Source organism: Tyto alba, unplaced genomic scaffold (assembly GCF_018691265.1).
Source record: "Tyto alba isolate M040663 unplaced genomic scaffold, T.alba_DEE_v4.0 Super-Scaffold_2, whole genome shotgun sequence".
Taxonomy (NCBI): Eukaryota; Metazoa; Chordata; class Aves; order Strigiformes; family Tytonidae; genus Tyto; species Tyto alba.
This window is the reverse complement of record NW_024881282.1, coordinates 66234428-66252677: the sequence shown is the minus strand read 5'-3', so window position 1 is coordinate 66252677 and position 18250 is coordinate 66234428.

Genomic DNA, 18250 nt, shown 5'->3' with positions numbered 1-18250 from the left:
CTAATTTGTCTCAGATATCCAGAAGCATCCCTGCTGGCTTCTATCATCTAACTACTTCTTTCAAAATAAGAACTTGCTGTTGCTGGTATAGAAGGTTCCCAATCACCAGCGCAAGCCCAACAGGGGGGCAGTCTGAAAATTATTCACTCCAGTACCCGGCCTTCTCTGTCAGCACTGCTCAGTGTTAAGAACAGGCTCACAGCCCACTGAATGTGTCCCCTGCTGAGGCTGCCAGCAAAAGCGTTAATTTTGTTTGTGTTTTTAGAATCTGGACATCTGTCCATTAGCAACTGGAGAAGAGCCACCAGTGTCACGCCCCACAGCTGCCAGCCTGTCAGCAGACACTAACAATTTCCAGCTGCTACTGAATGAGTTAGATTCAACCAAATAACCTGGTGCTAAATGTTTCTGTGCTCCTCCAAATCTGAGTATGGCTGTTGGGTGGCTCCTGATTTCACTTTGATACAACACAAATTGGAAGGTGTTCCTGCGGATTGTGGGGCAGCAGGAGAAGATGAAAAAATAAAGTCACAGCTGGCAGCTAGTAAGAGAAGAGATGTTTTCCCATTTGGGAAGAGAAGCTGGTAAAGATATGCAAATACCACTCAGTTTATATCATTGAATTCTGCTGCCTCAAGAATGAAGCATAGAGGAATTGATCCTATTATTAATCAGTGGCAAAATTCAACACTGTGATTTTAGCAGAATGGATTGCAAGGCTAAGGGCGCCCAGTGGAGTGCAGAGAAGCAGGTGGCTGAGCTGAGGGTGTGGTATCTCCCTTCCCTTCTCTCCACACATCTGCTGCTCTCCTGCCAGTCTGATCCCACTGAGATGAATCCCACCTTCCTGGAACTTCATTTCTCAGCGGAGCAAGGCATTAAGGCACCTGTAACCTGTTTTTCAGCAGCAGTCCTCTGAGCCTCGGTCACATGTTTCAGATCCTGCCCTGCACACACCATATCCCCTTCTCCTAAGCCCACCCTTCACTGACGTCCTCTTCTCCTTCTCTATTCCATCAGTCTGGGACACCACCACCTCCAACCTTAATTTCTCCAAAGTGCCCATCTTAACCCCCACATCACATAGGCAGAAGGACCTACTCCATAGTATGCTCACTCACTATGTCCATGGGACAGAGCCTGTCCTCCAATTTACATCCCTCAGGATGCTCTTTTCCTTCAGCCCTTCACAATATGGGGCTGACTCCCCTCACTCACTCCCAGGATTCTTGACACCGGTGTGCATTGCCCTCACCCCCAACCAGAGCCGAGCAGAGCCGTACCCCTTGCAGGTAAGCTATGGGAGCTCAGGCCACACTGGTAGTTTTGGTTAGCACCACGTACATTTAGCATGCCCTGTGTGCATCTGGGATTTGCTTTCCCCATTTAGACACAACTTTGTCACATACCTTTGTCACGATTTACTGATTCTTCCTCTTCAGTCAGGATTTCCTAGATACTTTCCACAGTACTTTGTCAGCTCCAGCCTAAAGAATTCAAACTGCTTTTTGGAGAACTATGGCTTAACTCCACCCAGCCCCCCATCTGGTACAGGGTTCAGCTGCCCGCAGAGGTGAACAATCATAAGCAACTATCACCTGTGTTCTCTTTTGCTCAAAGGATCCACTTTAGGTGCTAGTGAAGCTGTAAGTCTTACTTTTTCTAGGACTGAGGTCTGCATGGGATCTGAGCAACACGCATGTACTATGGCATTCTCAAGTCTCACTCTCTGAGCATCTACGTTGGGGATAGGGCCTGAATTCACATGGTTTCATTCTGGTCTTTGCCACCAGGTTTCCCTACTGTAGAAACCAGGGCACTCGGGAAGAAATGTGGAAATCAGTGTACTCTCATGCCTTGCCTCAGGATGCAGGATAAGCATATAATAGAACCAGGGAGCTTGGGAGCATACTGTCCTTTAATCTGAGAAAGTATTTTCTGTCCTGTGTGTCTCTAAACTTTCCAGGTGGAAGTATCTCCTGAATGTACCAGAGCCCTCCATTGAATTACAGCAGCTCCAGTCACTCTGAAAATTCCCACTGTCCACTGTGGCACTTGACTACTTTGTGAGTACGTCTGTATCATGTAATGGAGCCCAAAGAAGAGTTTCTTCCTATTTCCAAGTAAAGCAGTTTATCAGCACAGTACAATGAAATGCAAAGACACCAGCCTGTATCTTGAAACTGGTTAAGCATGAAAAATGAAAAACTGCAGTGTATTTATTCAGCACAGAACATTTTTGGTTTGCCTGAACTATTTTCAGGGCCTGAGCTGGACTCTTTGTGGGATAGTTCTGCACTGTACCTTCTAAGCCAAAAAGCCCACATGGATCAAACTGGCAGGTTTCAGTCCCATGCTCAGTTCTGCAGAGCAGCTATGCTGCTGCTGCCCCTGTAGAGCTTTTAGTTTGGACACAACATCACACTCCTGCAGTTATGATTTTTCCTGTTCTGACACATTTGTGTATGCAAGGCTACCTCTGGGTAGCCTTCTCTGTGCAGGCAAAAGAAATCCTACCATGGGCAGCACAGCTCTTTCTCAGGAGGCCTCCTATAATGTGGCTTGCACTAAGTGCCTTCCAGGTCTCAGATCTAAGCTTTTAAAGGCAACATAGAAGGCTCTTTCACCTTTTCTTTTATTATTTTTTCCCCTCCTACAATTTTGAATAACTAACTCATTTTAGTTTTGAGAATGACAGATCTAATTTACATTTAAATCTTTCTAATCCCTTGCCAAGCTGCCATGACAATAGGCACTGTAAAAATTAGTACGCAAGAATTTTCTTATTTACCTGATTGCCTTTCATGTCTCATTGTCTATTATGTCAATCTATACCAAAGCACTTTCAAGTTATAACTTCAAATGTGAAAGCTAAAAGCAATCTGAGTGAAATGGCTTTATGTCAAGAAAGATATATTTTGGTGTGTCATGTGTACATATTGAAAGCAGTAGCTTTAATAAAGGAGTAAAGAAAGAAACACTCTTCCCTCACCCAGACTGAGGGCAAAAAGTTTTGGGAAACTAAACTCCAACTTAAACCAACAGCCATAGCACAGGATGCTTCTGAAGCTCATCTAGTCCCAAATGCTTACCAATGAAAATCCATACAGCACAGGTAGCTTTGGTACATCCAGGCAAATTTATAGCAGTGAGCCCACATTCATTAATCTAGTGGATATTTGGGATCGTGTCTTTTAGCAACAGCAAGCCAACTGGCCTATTCATGTTCACGGATGTGGATGCCCAGAAAAGGACCCTTTCCACAGGGACAGATTGAAAGCACATGTCGGGAGAAGAGAGACAAGCACACATCCTCGCCACAACAGCACAGAAAGGAACTAAACTAACCTGTATCCTTGCCATTGTAAATACTGGATAGTACAAGGAGCACTTACCAGTTTTCCCTGTACTCCCAAATTCTTGACACTTAGGATACCAGGACCACTGGATCCCAGCACATTCTGCTTCTTGTTCTCAGCTGCCAGACTTTACTTTTTTCTGCCAGATTGCATCTTATGAGAACTTTTCTGTTATGGAAATAAACCCACCTGGGCGTCATTCATGTGGCAGACATGCAAAACCCATGTTAATGTTCTCCACCCACATTTTTCTAAAATATTAATGTTTTTATTAACCATAGTCGCTGATAATAATACAGGGTAGAAAATACGACGTATGATACTGACCAGGAATAAACTATCTTTGGTAAACAATCTTGACCTTCACCCCAAACACAGAGACACATCACTGCCCCAGGCAAAGACCCATGCAAGGCTCAGGAAGGAGGAGGCTTTGTTTCCTGGCTGTTGCTTTGCGACAGGTTGTGTACGTGCATAAAAGCAGGCAGAGAAGGGAGCAGGAGAGGAGGAAGTAGGGTGCCTGGAAATAAGCTCTCACGGCTCTGGCTGGGGTGATGGAAGGTGTCAGGTCCCCTCTTGCCCTCCCATCTCTGAGCTGGAAGCTCCCTGCCTGTGCAGCGGAGAGGGGTGAGGAGGCTGTAGGCAGCGCTCCTCAGCCTCGGCCACCTCCAGCTCTACCCTACCTGAACGCGGCAGGCCCTGGGGCAGGCACGCCAGGGCCTCTTCTGCTGCAACTACACTTCCAACTACGAGAAACAGTACTTGGCTAGTCAGTATGGACTTACCTGAATTTCTTTGAGAAGCCTATATCCCCAGCTAGTTTCTGTTCAGTCCACTGGTGGGTTTTTTGTTTTGTTTTGGTTTGGTTTGGTTTCCCCCCCTTTTCTTTTTTCAAACAAAGTGGCATTTTCTATCAAATAAATAGTTTAAGCAAACAGTTCCCATTCATCAGTAATTTACATTGTGTTTGATTGATAGGTTTTTGTTCTCTTCACCTTTGCATGTTTTGAACTTGATTTGGACTTTGATCTCAAGGATTTTCTTCTGAGACGTTCTTGCAGTTAAATTAGCTCTTTCTCCTGAGCATTCAAAACTTCTCTGCTGAGTCTGCTACCCCCCTCCTCTGCTTAAGTCAAGGAGAGTAAAAACTCATTACAGCTCTGCTGTAACTATTTGTGCACCGGAAGGAAGTTCTGTAATATAGGTATTAAAAGGTTATGATCAATCTTTGCCCTGATTTACAAGAAACTCAAGGGATCCAGAAGCCTCTCAATATTTTTTTTTTATTTCCTTGCTGCTGGCTTATATATCACTTCTGCAGAAATCAGAAATAGATTAGTACTTATTTCTAACTAGATCTATCTAGAAATATTCTGTCCACCTTGTTCACACTACCAGAGGGTATTCCTTATTTGTTTCTGCCAGAGTGATACAGGAATCAGACCTGGGGAATTTTGCTTATGATTTCCATATTAAGAACAATAATACAAGTAACTGTAAATCCAGTCTGACAAAGTCTTTACAGAATTCTAAACTAACTTTGAAAAAATTTATTATTTAAATAAATAGGAAACTCAGTTTATTAGAATGCTTGAAGAAACAGATCCCACTGTCTGTTACCTTCAAAAAATAAAGAGTCCAATTTACTAAGCCTGCTGAGAAAAGTGCTAATTAAAGTAGGTCATAAACATTCTGTGTGGAGGCGACTACCTGAATTTGAATTAAAAACAAAAAAGTCAATGCTTGGCACAGGGGCTAGGGTAGGCAGTTGCTTACCACCTAGTTCCTATGCCAGTGAGTTTCCACACCTAGCACAGCTGGAATGTGGCCTCAAGGAAAATCTGCATTATAAACTGCCTCTGAACTGCTTCACCTGCTTGTGAAACGAATTTAAATGACTTCTGAAAGCTGCAGAGGTAGCAGTTCATTTGGATTGCAAAGTAATATAGAAAAGGTAAGTGTCTTCCCAAGCTAGCAATCTACATATTAAAGATATAAAAAGAACTACTTGGAGTTATAAAGACCAGTGCCAAAACAAATTCAAGAAGACCCATGGCAATTGAAATCATGATTCTGAGCAGCAGTGTCAGTGTTCATGGGTTATTTATCTTATGTAGTCTTAAAATGTTGTTGTACGTTATAAAAATTACACTTTGTTTCAATATAACACTACCCAATATTTTTAGACCCTAAAGGAATATCTTTGGGAAATGGCAATTTCCATGACAATTTCATGTCTAGACTACATATGATTTTCAATAGTTTAATTCTTTGCAATATAGAAATAGCATTTCTGGAGGGTATTTTTTTATACTGTTCAACTAGTCATGTGAGAACCATTACAGTTTCCTCTATGCTTGACTCTACTTGGAAACTGTCTATCTGTCTATATAAAGATGACATATGAACTTCTGGAATGACTGTATAAAATTGAGTGAATTATTTATTTCCAATTCTGTCTTTCAAACCCCAACTGCAGGTATTTGAATTTGCTAACAAAACCACCTGTAATCAGATCATTATGAAACAAAAAAAAAAAAAAAGTGAGAGCAAAATAGAGGTTAAAAGGGTCAAAAGTTTTATGTAGTATTCCTTTAGATGGTAGGGGTTTTCTGCTTTTTTTCTCGCTTCTATGTTGAGCAGAGTAAATCATCTAGGACAGATGTTTCTCTGAACACAAAGGAAATGAACAATTTACTGAAAAAGGGGAAAGCTCTTGCAAGCTGGAGAAATCCTACAGATGTAGGAATTACACTCTGAGTATCATAACAGCAACAAAAAAATGTTAAGAAACATCTCTTCCTCTCCTGTTATATTATTTCTGAATTCATGTGCTCCCAGATAAAAGAGGAACTTAATAACAGATGAGATAATAGTTAGTCTCCTATTTCTTAAACAGGGATTTTATCCTACTGATTTTTTTAAGGAATGCTTAGGGAAATAATCAGTAATTTTCAAAGTCGATTTTCAAAGTCAGTCACTTCCAATTACCACAGGATACACAACCATTTTGCAACCATATTTAGTAGAACACCTTTTATTTGCTACTTCAATCAGTTTTATAACACATAATTATCTATAAACCACTGCTGGGTATCTCAGGAATAGATTGAGAGTCAATTAATATACATCTTGCTCTGATCCTGACCTAAATACCTGCTGCAGCTTTGCACAGGAGGAAGTGTTTATGCGATTAATGCTAAAGCATGCAGCACCTATCCATAGCAGAGACAGAAAGCTGAGTCTTGCCTTGTGGCCATTTTATAAGAACTTGTCCAGAGCTACTGATTCACTTTTTGTAGACTCAGTGTGTGTCACCTTCTCTGGGCCAGAGTAATTGCCGTGAATCCAAGACATGCCACTCATTTGAATTATGAGATTATTAATTTATAGCTTTCCTTTGGCATAAAACAGCTTCTTCTTGATTGTAAATATTTCTGTACTGGTTAGATATGACCAAAAAGATTGTGCTGAAGTAATTTGTTGCCAAGAAAATACAGAAAAATGACCAGGAAAATATACTGGTATAAAAAAAGATGTAAAAAACCTCCCAAATGGGAATGCCCAGTTGGTAGCTCTTGTTTACTAGAGGCATGTAACAACAGGACTCTTCATTACTGTGACATGTACACATGTGCATCACAAGTAAAACTGCAGAAAGGTGTATATATTCGTATGTATGTCTGTTGATGTGCACTAAAATTCTGTGCCAAATCAGCATGCATTGCCTCTTCAAAATCCTAATAGAGGCTTACCTGTAACTTCAGACAAGTGTTTATTTTTTGCTTAGCATGGCCAGCAACACAGGTGGTCTGCAGGTCTGCCAGACTTCTGATCTGGGCTGCAAAAAAAAAAAAAAAATTCTCACATTGAAGGAATGACAGGGAAAAGTTGGATTCAACTCAGGAGAGACATATGCAATCTATATGAAGGTAGAAGAAATCAACTGAGTAGAATACAAAGATGCAGCAGAACATGGATATGAACAGAAGACTAGGAAATACAGCATAGTAGGACTGAAGGAATGAAGGACATTTCTTTAAAGGAGATAATTAGGAAAACATGGTAATAGTTTTTATAGGCATGAAAGGGGAAAAGGATTAAAAGGGATGAAGAAATGCTTACGTTCTTCATGTCCACTAGGGGTTAGACAAGGACTAATGAATCCCATTAACAGGGACTTAAATTTAATATTAGAAAACCTTGTAGCAGTTAAGAGCAGATAAACAGAATACTTTGTCTGAGAGACTTGGGAAATCTTTCAAGGAAGTGGTAGGTATAATAAATCCTCATTTTGGAAAGCAAGTGATAATCAGATTATCACCAGATGATCCTTTCAGGATTGTATTCTTTGAATTCTGAAGTATTCAAACTTCTCTTTTACTTAGAATTATTTTCTTTAGTTTGGCTGATATATAATATGTAATACCTTTTGGCTGCAGATATGTCAGACAACATTATAATTCAAGAGATGAGACACACTGTAGGATTGTTTGCTAGATAAAGCCTTTAAAGGTTGCTCACATTTTAATTGTAAACCAGTGTAGAAATACGAAAACCAAAGTAATTTTGAAAACTACTTCCAGTTTCTGGTGCCACATATTTGTCTCCAGAAGCATTAAAAGCTCCTTGTACTGCATTACTCAATGTAAGGCTAATTCAGAAATTGTAACTACTTGAGTCTCAAGATAGGTACTTAGACATTGTACCACCCAAAAATAATGACTATGTTTAAAAATATTTTTTTTTTTCCAATTGCCTAGATGATAACATCAGTTTGGGGCTCATTTATTTTCTCCTTGAGCAGAACCAAACTTTGAATTTCTGCACACTGCAGCCAGTAACACTAGAATGAGTTAAACTTTAACCTCACACTGCAGAACTGATCCAAGAACACACGAACCAAGACCAAGTAACTTGTCCAAGACTGGTCTGTGTAGCTTTGCAAGGAATTTTTCAGTGTAGCAGCCAGTTGTTCACTTTTGCATGCAATATGATTACAGAATTACCAGGATTTTTAAAGGATTTTAAACTCTAGAAAAATAAGATATAAAAAACCCACTACAAATTAATTGCAGGCATTGTTATCAAAACTAGGTGATCAAGACATTAAAATCTTCCTGAAACCTATAATCTTTATTCCATACTTAAACAAAACTGGTTCTTTCTCCATCCATTCTCATAATGGTTTCAAAGTGTCTACAATTAAATCTATTTTTTTTTTCCTCTATCATGGCATCACAACTAAGTTGAAAGTTCAGTTCCAGTGTATCCAGTTAGTATCTTAGCTACCTGCTGCATCACATAAAATTGGTATAGTGACTGCTCAACTCTGTCATAAAATTTGCAATACAACTGAAAGTAACTGAGTTAATGACAATGAAGACTGAGCCATTTTGCAACTCTTCGGGCAAATCAGAGCCTAATAACCTTGAATGATACTCACAGAATGTTACAGGGAAGCTTTCATCCTGCTGCTTATTTTATCCTACTGGATAAGCTAAAAGATGACTATCAAGCTGCCAAATTGATACTTTCCTTTGTCACTTAGGATGGGATTTCTCTCAGCCATCTAAAAGCTAGGTCCCTGCTCCAAGGTAGTTATTCCAGACACTCTTTATCAACGACAGAAAACGACAGAAACCCCTAGAGAATGACTCATCCCATCTGTGTGCAACATCTATCTAGTAAATTTATCCTTGCCAGGAGATACCTTCTCCCTCTAATGCCTGAGTAAATCATGGACACATAGCTGAGTCCACACACCTGACACATAAATGGTTAAAGTTGCAAGAACTGAACACCATAGTGCAGTTTACCTGGGTAACTTCAGGCATTTAGCTGAGGTGCCTACTTTAGGAATGCAGTTGTCATAGACTCCCTCTGCAGGAACTTCTCAAGTTCATCTTGAGTCCTGAACCATGGATGAGGGGGAAGGAATCACCCTGCAGAATTGACTGTCTCTCTCCATTGTCTGCAGATGGTACTTAATGACAGCAGGCCTCTAATTAGCGTATGAAAGGTAAGATATGTAGATGAATTCAAGACCTAAATAGTCAGTTATTCACACAGAAAATTAAAAGTAATTTCTCTCCCTAGGAGTTGGAAGCACTTTATGAACTATATTGCACTACTCAGGATGTGATGAAGGACAATGTGAATATCACACAAAATTACTCAATTTGAAAGTCAGTGCACAATCTGAAGGCATGCTAGGGACCCACTGGGGCAGCAGCTGTCTGGTTTAGAGGCTCATCTACATTTTCTCCAAGATACTGCATAACTGAATATGTGATGTTTACCCTAATTTTCAATAAAATTATATAAAGATAAATTCTAATAATTACCTACTTAAAAAAAAAAAAAAAGGTAAAAAGAAAACATTGATATTGATAACTCTTCCAAAGAACATACAGTATTAGACAGTTTAATCAAAGCATTGCCTGTACCAAGTTAACTCTAAAGATGCCCACTATATAAACAATTATTATCAAATTACTGCAGTAATACACTGGAAAAGTTACTTTTATAAAGAACAAATATAGGACATCATCATGGTCATCAATAGGGTCTAAGCAGAAACTGGGGCAGAGTCAGTAATGGTAACTCAAAGGAAATGAATGCAGACACCAGTCGCTGCAGAGCTGCAGTTCATACATACAAGCGCACAAACATTCAAACCCTTTGGCTTTATGAGTTACAGTAGGGGGGCTACAAATCTAGTTTTAGGAAATCAGGAACACTAACAGATCCTGAGTATTTCATGAGAGCCATCGGCAAGCACTCATTCATCTCTCTATAACATAAAATAAAGAAATGGCTCAAAATTAGTTTGTGTTACATAATAATTACCCAAATGTTGGCCTAAAATACTTTGCAAGCAAAAAAATCACCCTCTTTAATCTACTTTCAAAAACAGATGCTAAAGCAAACCAAAGTAAAGGAACTACCCTGTAGAAACCCAGTGACAGATACCGTCGTGTTCTACGTGGGGTGGCTGCCCCACCACGCGACATGTGAATGAATGCATGTTGTATCAGCCAGCCATCAAGCAGGAGGGGGATGAAAAGAGCTGGCATTTCTTCAGTCCCGTCTCTGCACCACCATGGGTAAAACTATGCTTGGGAAAGCTCACCCTGGTGTACTGCCCATGCCTTTTCAGCGGCACTTGAAAACACAATATACATTTGCTGTGCCAAACATGTATACTACATGAAAGAATATATCTGCAAAACAGGGAGAAAAATTACCTTTTTTATTTTTAAATTCAGTTCAGCTATAAATTGCCATCTGGAAGCAGGATTCACAAAATGTAAGAAAATAGGTAATGACAAGACAACCTCAGGAAGAAAAATTGTTTGCGCTATCCTTGCCGTTGCTCCCAGGCTGAGTTCCATAACCCAGCAAGGTGCAATCCATCCGGGAGCTGTGGGAGCATGCACAACTCTTATGGCAAATTCTTCCTTTAAAAATTAACTCACTACCCTGGATTAACAGCTGGCACTTAGCAAATAGTGTCTATGCTCTACTGATTTTACCTCCTTTATAGCTTTCTCTGTGACTGCCCTTGAGTTAATGGTTACTTCACACATTACTAGGGCAGTGCTCATCATTCGCTTCCCAACACAGTGAGCGTTGTCACGTGCTGGATCCTAAACAGATCTAAACCAGCCTAAATCCTGTGTAATTAACTTTGGCCCAGCACATGGAAGTGTGTTGGACAATAAGCATCATTCTCTCCATCAGTTCTGCAAAAGGAGGATGTGAGAATTCAGATGGATGATATGAAACAACCTGGCATCTTTTTGCAGATACTAGCGCTATGGCTGCAAGCAAATGTCTCTGCATTACACTGCAGGGATTAGAAATCTCCAGGATGAGTTGTGATGGCCTAAAATGCTTCAGTTCTTTTAGTTCTCATCCAAAATAGTTCAGGCAATGATAATTTCTGTATTAAATAGCATATTTTATATTTTTCTTATACAGGAACAAGGTGCCAGCTTACCTTCTTTTATTGAAAGTATCAATGATATTGAGCTTAATGACATTTCATTCTCTGAATATAGCTGTCAGAATCTTCCAAGTGAGATAAAGTTTAATTGGTCACTTGGATTGTTTTTGAAAAATGTATGTATATCCTCTACTTCACATATTCTTCCAAAATACTTCCCATAGAACAGAATAATCTTCCAACTTCCATTTTACCCTAATGTTCACCAGGCTTCTCCTCCTTTCCTAGGTTTAATCCATTGCTTTTATTTATACCCTTTGATATCACACAACAGAGATCGTCCCCTTTCTTGCATTCACAGCAATTTTTATTATAGCTTACAATTTTGACCTTTTTTACCAGGAATCACTGTGTACTCAGTCATCTGTATATATATATTTTTTTTATGTATATAGTGGTCTCTTCAATTCCTGTTCATGTTCTTTTTCCCTAAATTGCTTATAATGCTTAACATACTTTTGAGGTAGGGTCTTGATCAGATTGGTGTGCAATGTTGAAAATGCAGGGACACTTCTTCATGATGTCCCACCACTACATAAAATTTAATTGGTATTTTTTTGCAGTTAGATGAAGCCACTAGTTTGCCAGCCACGGATATTTGTTATTCTTTTTTAGCATTTCTTTTCCTAGATATAACTCTTTCACTGAATACATGCTTTATGTTACTTTTCTCCAACTATCTATCTTTCCTTAAGGGAGAAAGATTTTTCCTTCTCTGACTGTTACCACTAAGTTTACCCTATGCCCACCGGACTGTGAAACTTGAGCAATTTACTACAACTAATTTCCCAAGAACTGCTACTAACTCACAAAATGTACTCTGGTTCCCAGTGAATACAATTTACTTATTCAGTGGTTCTTCTTATATGCGAGGGAAAATCAAGCAGAGAGAGATCTTTTCTTGCTTTTATTTGTGAGTAACTAAGTTTGTTCATACAAGGTAAAACTAAAGCACTGCAGAATGGAAAAGAATCAGCACCATCTTATCCAACAAATTTTCTCAATAAAGAGGAAAAAGGAAGAGAACTTGGCCTCACATGAGAGAATTAAGAAGCAACTCAGAAATAGAGTGGAAGAGTAAAAAAGGCAACCAAATGCTAAAAAAATTATAGGATGCTAATAGAAAGGAACAAAGAAAAGAGAATAAAAGTATATTGGCTGAGGAGGTCAAGTAAATATATTTATTTATTGTATACATTAGCAGTTCTAAAAGAAAAAGGTGATAAAATGTCTTGTCTAAGCATTTGATCCTGTTTAATTGAAATTAGCATATTTTTTCAATGACTATACTATGAGTAGGACCAGGCTCTGGAGTTACCTGAAGATTTAGAAAATAAAGAATTTAGTGAAATAGGGCTGTTAAATTGCCATGAGCTGAGGGAGAGAATTACTTTGTATATGGATCACAGGAACAGCTACTCTGCAGTGATGCATTTTTATGGTGAAACTTGGAGTGAAAATATTTTCAGGAGCCACAGGAAGGCAGTGTGTAACAACTTCATTGTAGTTTTGAAAGCTTCGTGTCTGATATCTGAGGAAAGGATGTGTGATACCTATCAGTCGTTCTATGTGAGCTCAGCTTAGAGTTGGTTGAATATTTTTCAGTGGCACATTATTTACAGGCAGCAAATGCTGACTTTTGACCTTTTGCTTAATTATGACCTTATCATTTTGATTGTAATAATGTAAATGACTGACAATGTAAATTTGCATGTAAATAATCACAAGGGTGTTTGACATTTATAACGTTTCCATCTTCAAAGTGGAGTCAGCCTTCTGTGAATGCCCTGAAGTGACAGCAAAAACCATGATTTTAGGTCAGTAAAAGATGAGGTATGTCAGGCAGCAAAATGCCTAGAGACACAAATATTCAAAGGTCTTTCACAGTCCACACTTCCCTGGGCGGGGAGACAGGATGCTCTTTGATGTTTCTTTACCACAACAAGGAAGCTACCCAGGACCCATTTGTGCCCATTTCAGAGACAACTAATTCAGGCAGTAAGCAAAGAGCCTCTTGCTCTCCTTTTTGGCTGCCATGCTTTAGAGAGCCAGGTGCTCAGATCAGGTAGCCAGGGTAAATGGTGCAACCCAACCTGTAATTGCGTTCCTTCATGTCCCTCCAGAGGAAATGACAGGCAGAGGGGGCAAACCCACACCTCCTCCTATGTTCACATACAAAAGGGCTGCAAACAAAATCCCTGCTCCTTCAGGATCCAAAGTGTAAGCTATTATGAAAGGAATTACTCCAAACCTGCTTGAACTCCTTCTTTTCTGGTTTCACTCCTCTTCTAATCTTACCATTATTTCACCGTTGTCCTTGTGGACAATTGCAAAAGTAATAGAAACCATTAATCCACTGGTGAACAGTGTGTCATTTATGGAGGGAAGTGATGGGCATTGGTGTATAAAATCGCTCAAATATAAGTACTGAGTGACTGGCATGTGTCCTAGTGCAAGGGATTAATCTAGTTGCCTTGTCCCCAGTGCACACTCTGTGCTTTCTCCATCTTTAGAAATCTGAGTCTATCAGCCTGTGGCCCTGGGTAGGCTGAATTCCCTGTAGAGTTAATAACCATGTTTCACACATGTCTTTATGGAAAATAAGAATTTAGAAATTTCTGCACAAAGAGTTCACAATATTACTGGATCCATTGTAAAATTTTCCTAACATTTGACCTACATTTTTCTTTTGGATCACCATATTTTATAATACAACAATATTACTTTTTTTCCACCCTTAGCCTGATACTCAGCTTTTTTGGTAATCAAGTGATCATATTAACTTTTCACATATTTTACTTTCAAACGTCATTTTTCCAAGTTAATTAGTTAACATTAATACAGATTTTTCATTATGCAAATCAGCTTAAAAGCCCATTAGCTATCGCAGCTGTTATTGGTATTCTTAACTAGTAAGTCCTGTAGGACAATGTGAAACAGACTCACGCAAAGGTTTCACTACGAGAAAGAAAACCTTATCATCCTGCTCACCTCAAAGGGATATATTTCAGCCAAGCAGAATTTCAGAAGCAGCTGTGTTTGCCGATGGGTGAATGTCTATCATTGAACTTGGCTAGATATAACCTCCTGATAGGGGATATAGAGATTTCTTGCAGAAGTAAAGCAGAAATTTGAGGGAGAAGAATAGTTTTGCTGAAGCAATAGCAAAAACAACAGTAGCAGGGGATGGCATTGTTTTGTTGAGCTTTGCAGCTTATATGTGGTAGACAAGAACAGCTGGCTTGTGACCCTTAGAGGAGAAGTTTCTTTGAGGTATTTGGTCCTTGCAGTGCGGAAACCTAACAGCATTCAAGCCCCAAAGGGAAGAACCTTCAATTCTGCCCAAAGCCAGTAATCTAGGTGTCTGGTTTTGTGACCTTTCTACATGCTAGACATTCTGTGTTGCCTAGATTGTTGGTTAAAGTATAAAATCTGATGTTTATACACATAAGTATAAATATTAAAAACAATGTTGTCATAAATAAGAGGAAATTCAGAGACCTGGATATTCAGAAGCTTCATTCAGCTTGCAAAAAACTGTCCAGTTCAGTATTTTAACTGAAAATCATCTAAATTTCCTGAACCAGGCAGCTTTCCTGGGTGAGGTTTTATAATTCAATTTCCAGTAATTTATCTGTTCTTGATTTTGGTTGGATCATCAGAGTAAGATACCTTGTGGCATTTTTTGCTATTTCTACTTCCAGTTTAAAAAAATTAAATTATTGCAAAGAGAATGGACTGTGACAGTCTGAAAGAAAACTCTTTTTTTTTTTTTTTTCCTAGAGTTCAAACTTAGTTTTCCTTAGGCTTTGGGCAAAGATCACTGAAAGGCGCAGGTGACTGTTACTGAAACCGCTTCTCTAGCCCCAGTTCTCACTCAGATTTGGGTGGTATTTCTTGTTCCTATTTTCACTGCCGTAATCCCTGAATTACCAATATCAATATAAATTAAACCAGAGGGAATAAGTTTTAGGGCCAAAGAACCACTTAAGCATTTAAAGGATTTCAAACCCTGAATTCTTAAACCAGTTGGAGCTGGTTGGTAAAATACATTCTTAAACACAGATCATAGACTCTGCAGTGTAAATGTTAGAAAAAAACCTCCTCATCATGTGTTTATTTGCATTCTAAACATCTCTGGCTTTGAGATGCTAAAGACCCTCTGCACTGGTAGAAATGACTGAATGATATATAGCATTCTGCAGAATGAATCAAGCAAATGTTTTAAAGAGTAGATTGACTTTATTATTTAAAGTGGAGGAGGTAGAGCTGCTAGAAAAGCTGCTTTGCATTAAGAAATACATTATTTTTAATTAAATGTATTTCAGAGATGTATGAAATTGTTTACTCTTTCTCCAATATAAAATTTTAGTAAAAAAGGGAGAGAAAGTTGCAACAATATCAAAATATTCTGGGAAAAAAAGTTCATTTGTAATTGTAAATTATTTTTCATTTTGTATTTACTTATATGTTAAAAAGCTGAAGGCAAAATCATTTGCTGAAATGAAACAGCTATAAAAGGATTTTTTAATTTCCTGACTGAAAAAACCTTTTGAGTCTCTATAGTGATAGCTAGAGAAGCATCTGGGTTGCATTATCTGAATCCTTTGGAAATAAGAGGACATAACTGCTGGAAAATGCAGTTGAAAATTAAGATCTCTCACAGTTGTTCCAAATATTTTCCTTTTTACCTGAAGACTTGCCTTTTGCCTGGGGGTTTCTTTCAGAAACCCTGGCGCTGCCGTGGCCCTGAGGGTCAAACCTGGCCCAGGGCACTGACACCTCACCCTTGGCAGGAGCAGGATGAGTTCCTTCTCTGGATTGCTTCTCTGGACCTGGTGGGTGCTCTGAGCTGGGGTCATGCCATGGCCAGAGCCTTTCTCTCCAGGGCATTAATCTGGGGAAAAAACAACAGAATTCCTAATAGATTGCCTGCATTTCTACCCTGCCTGTTACACTTTTCTCTTTTTTCTACTTACCTCCCTAAGAAGAGGAGAGGGTATATTTTGACAAGTGACATTTTATTTATGATTTAATGTAAAACATCAACCTTGCATTCTCACTTCTAAAATACAGTTTTGTTGATTTGTCTTATGGCTGCTTTATGCTGCTTACAATTTGAACTAATGGTAGAAACAGATTTATCATAACCTATGCCCCCCACAATGTGTTGATAAGGAGCAATACAGCAGGCCCTGCTCAGGCAGTAAGGTGGTTTTTTATGTCAAAAATAGGTTTCGTTATAACAGCCGAAAAACGATTCTATTTTGTGCATTGCTCTTCTGCGTAAAAGATAATTGTAGTACCTGGATGTAAATACTTCCAAGTGACAGCACTTTCTTTATTGCCATTAGCATGTACAAATATAATGAGCTGGCAAAGATTAACAAGCTGTACCATTTTGTACCAATGGAGTTTGTCTGCCTGCCAGCATTATGTTCATTCCCTAACTGTGTCTCTCTAAGAGAAGAACCTGACTTTTTGAAATCTCACTACTATTGCTGTTGTCATTTAGTAGGAAGACAACATCTTGAGTATGTGTCAATTCTGAGAGTTATTTTTGATATTGTGGCCCTTACTTATGGTCTCTCAAATAGATATTTTAATGCATGCAATGCCAGACCAGTGGGAATTAATGTACACAATAAAACTCAAACACACAATCTTGTTATCAACACTAACACTGCTAAGAGCAGTAACCAATGCTGTAATGTTTATAGCAGGCTTGTCTGTGTACGTGTAAATAAATTTGACAGATTGAGCAGTATATTTGTGAAATGATGTTTAGTATCCTCCAGAACATCCTTTAGTAGATAGTCCTCACATAGTTCAGCTATTTTGTTCCCAAAGGAATCAATTTATTTTTAGTTGCTTGCTATGTCTGTGCATAAAGCTCTTGATTTTTTTTTTTTTTTTTCTGGCTGTTTAGAATATTAGAAGCTTTGTGCTAAAATGTGATAAAAATGAGGGGACTGTACATAAACAAATTGAATTTCATGGCTTTTAGATGCTAAGTGATTTGGAGGGGTTTCCAGGCTTGTCAGCAGAGAATTTGTGTGGTAGAGCTACTCTTTTGCTTAATTTAGCTTATTAATAACGGAAGTTCCCTCAAATCTCTTTTCATTTTCCTTGTACTTCTATTTCCCCACATTCCTGACCTCTCTCTATGCAATCTTAAGGTTAAATGAGGCAGACAATGCTTTAATAAATATGTAAATTCCAGTCAGAAAAGGAAATTGTATTAGGAGTAATTGGTGCTAGTATTTCCACAGCAGATCTCATGAAGATGATGAGTTAAGAAAATTTTTGAAGGTGGAAAACAATCATTGACCTTCATATGACCACAGAATATGTTAAGGACTGAAGCCATTTCCAAGAGGTCTTAACCCAGCTCTTCATCCATGGCCTACAGAGCCCTCACCTTACAAGGAGGGATCTGGTTTTAAAAGTTTTACTTGTAGGCTTCAAAAAACTCTCTTGCCCTGCCTTGAAATAAACACCCAGTTAAGGCACACTGCTGGGAATTTAGGGAACTTGAGCCTTTTTCCTGCTGCACCAAGGTGTTAGGAGAGGTACCTATGTCACAGCGTCCAAAGCGTCTCATGGATATGGTTCATCTCATGCCTGGAGCTCTTATCTTCCACATCTTGGTGACTGTTTGACATAAGGGGTTCAAACAGGTCTGTGTCATGGCCCTGAAGGCACTGATGCCCTTTCTGTCCCTGCCCAGCCTCCCTTGGGGCCTCTGTCCACGCCAGCCCTGTCTCCTGGGTGGATCCCTTGAGCCCACACTATCATCTCATCTCCAGCTTCATCTCCTGCTGCTCCTGGCTGGGATCTCCAGGCAGCCCTTAGCCCTGGCTCATCACTTGCCTTCTCC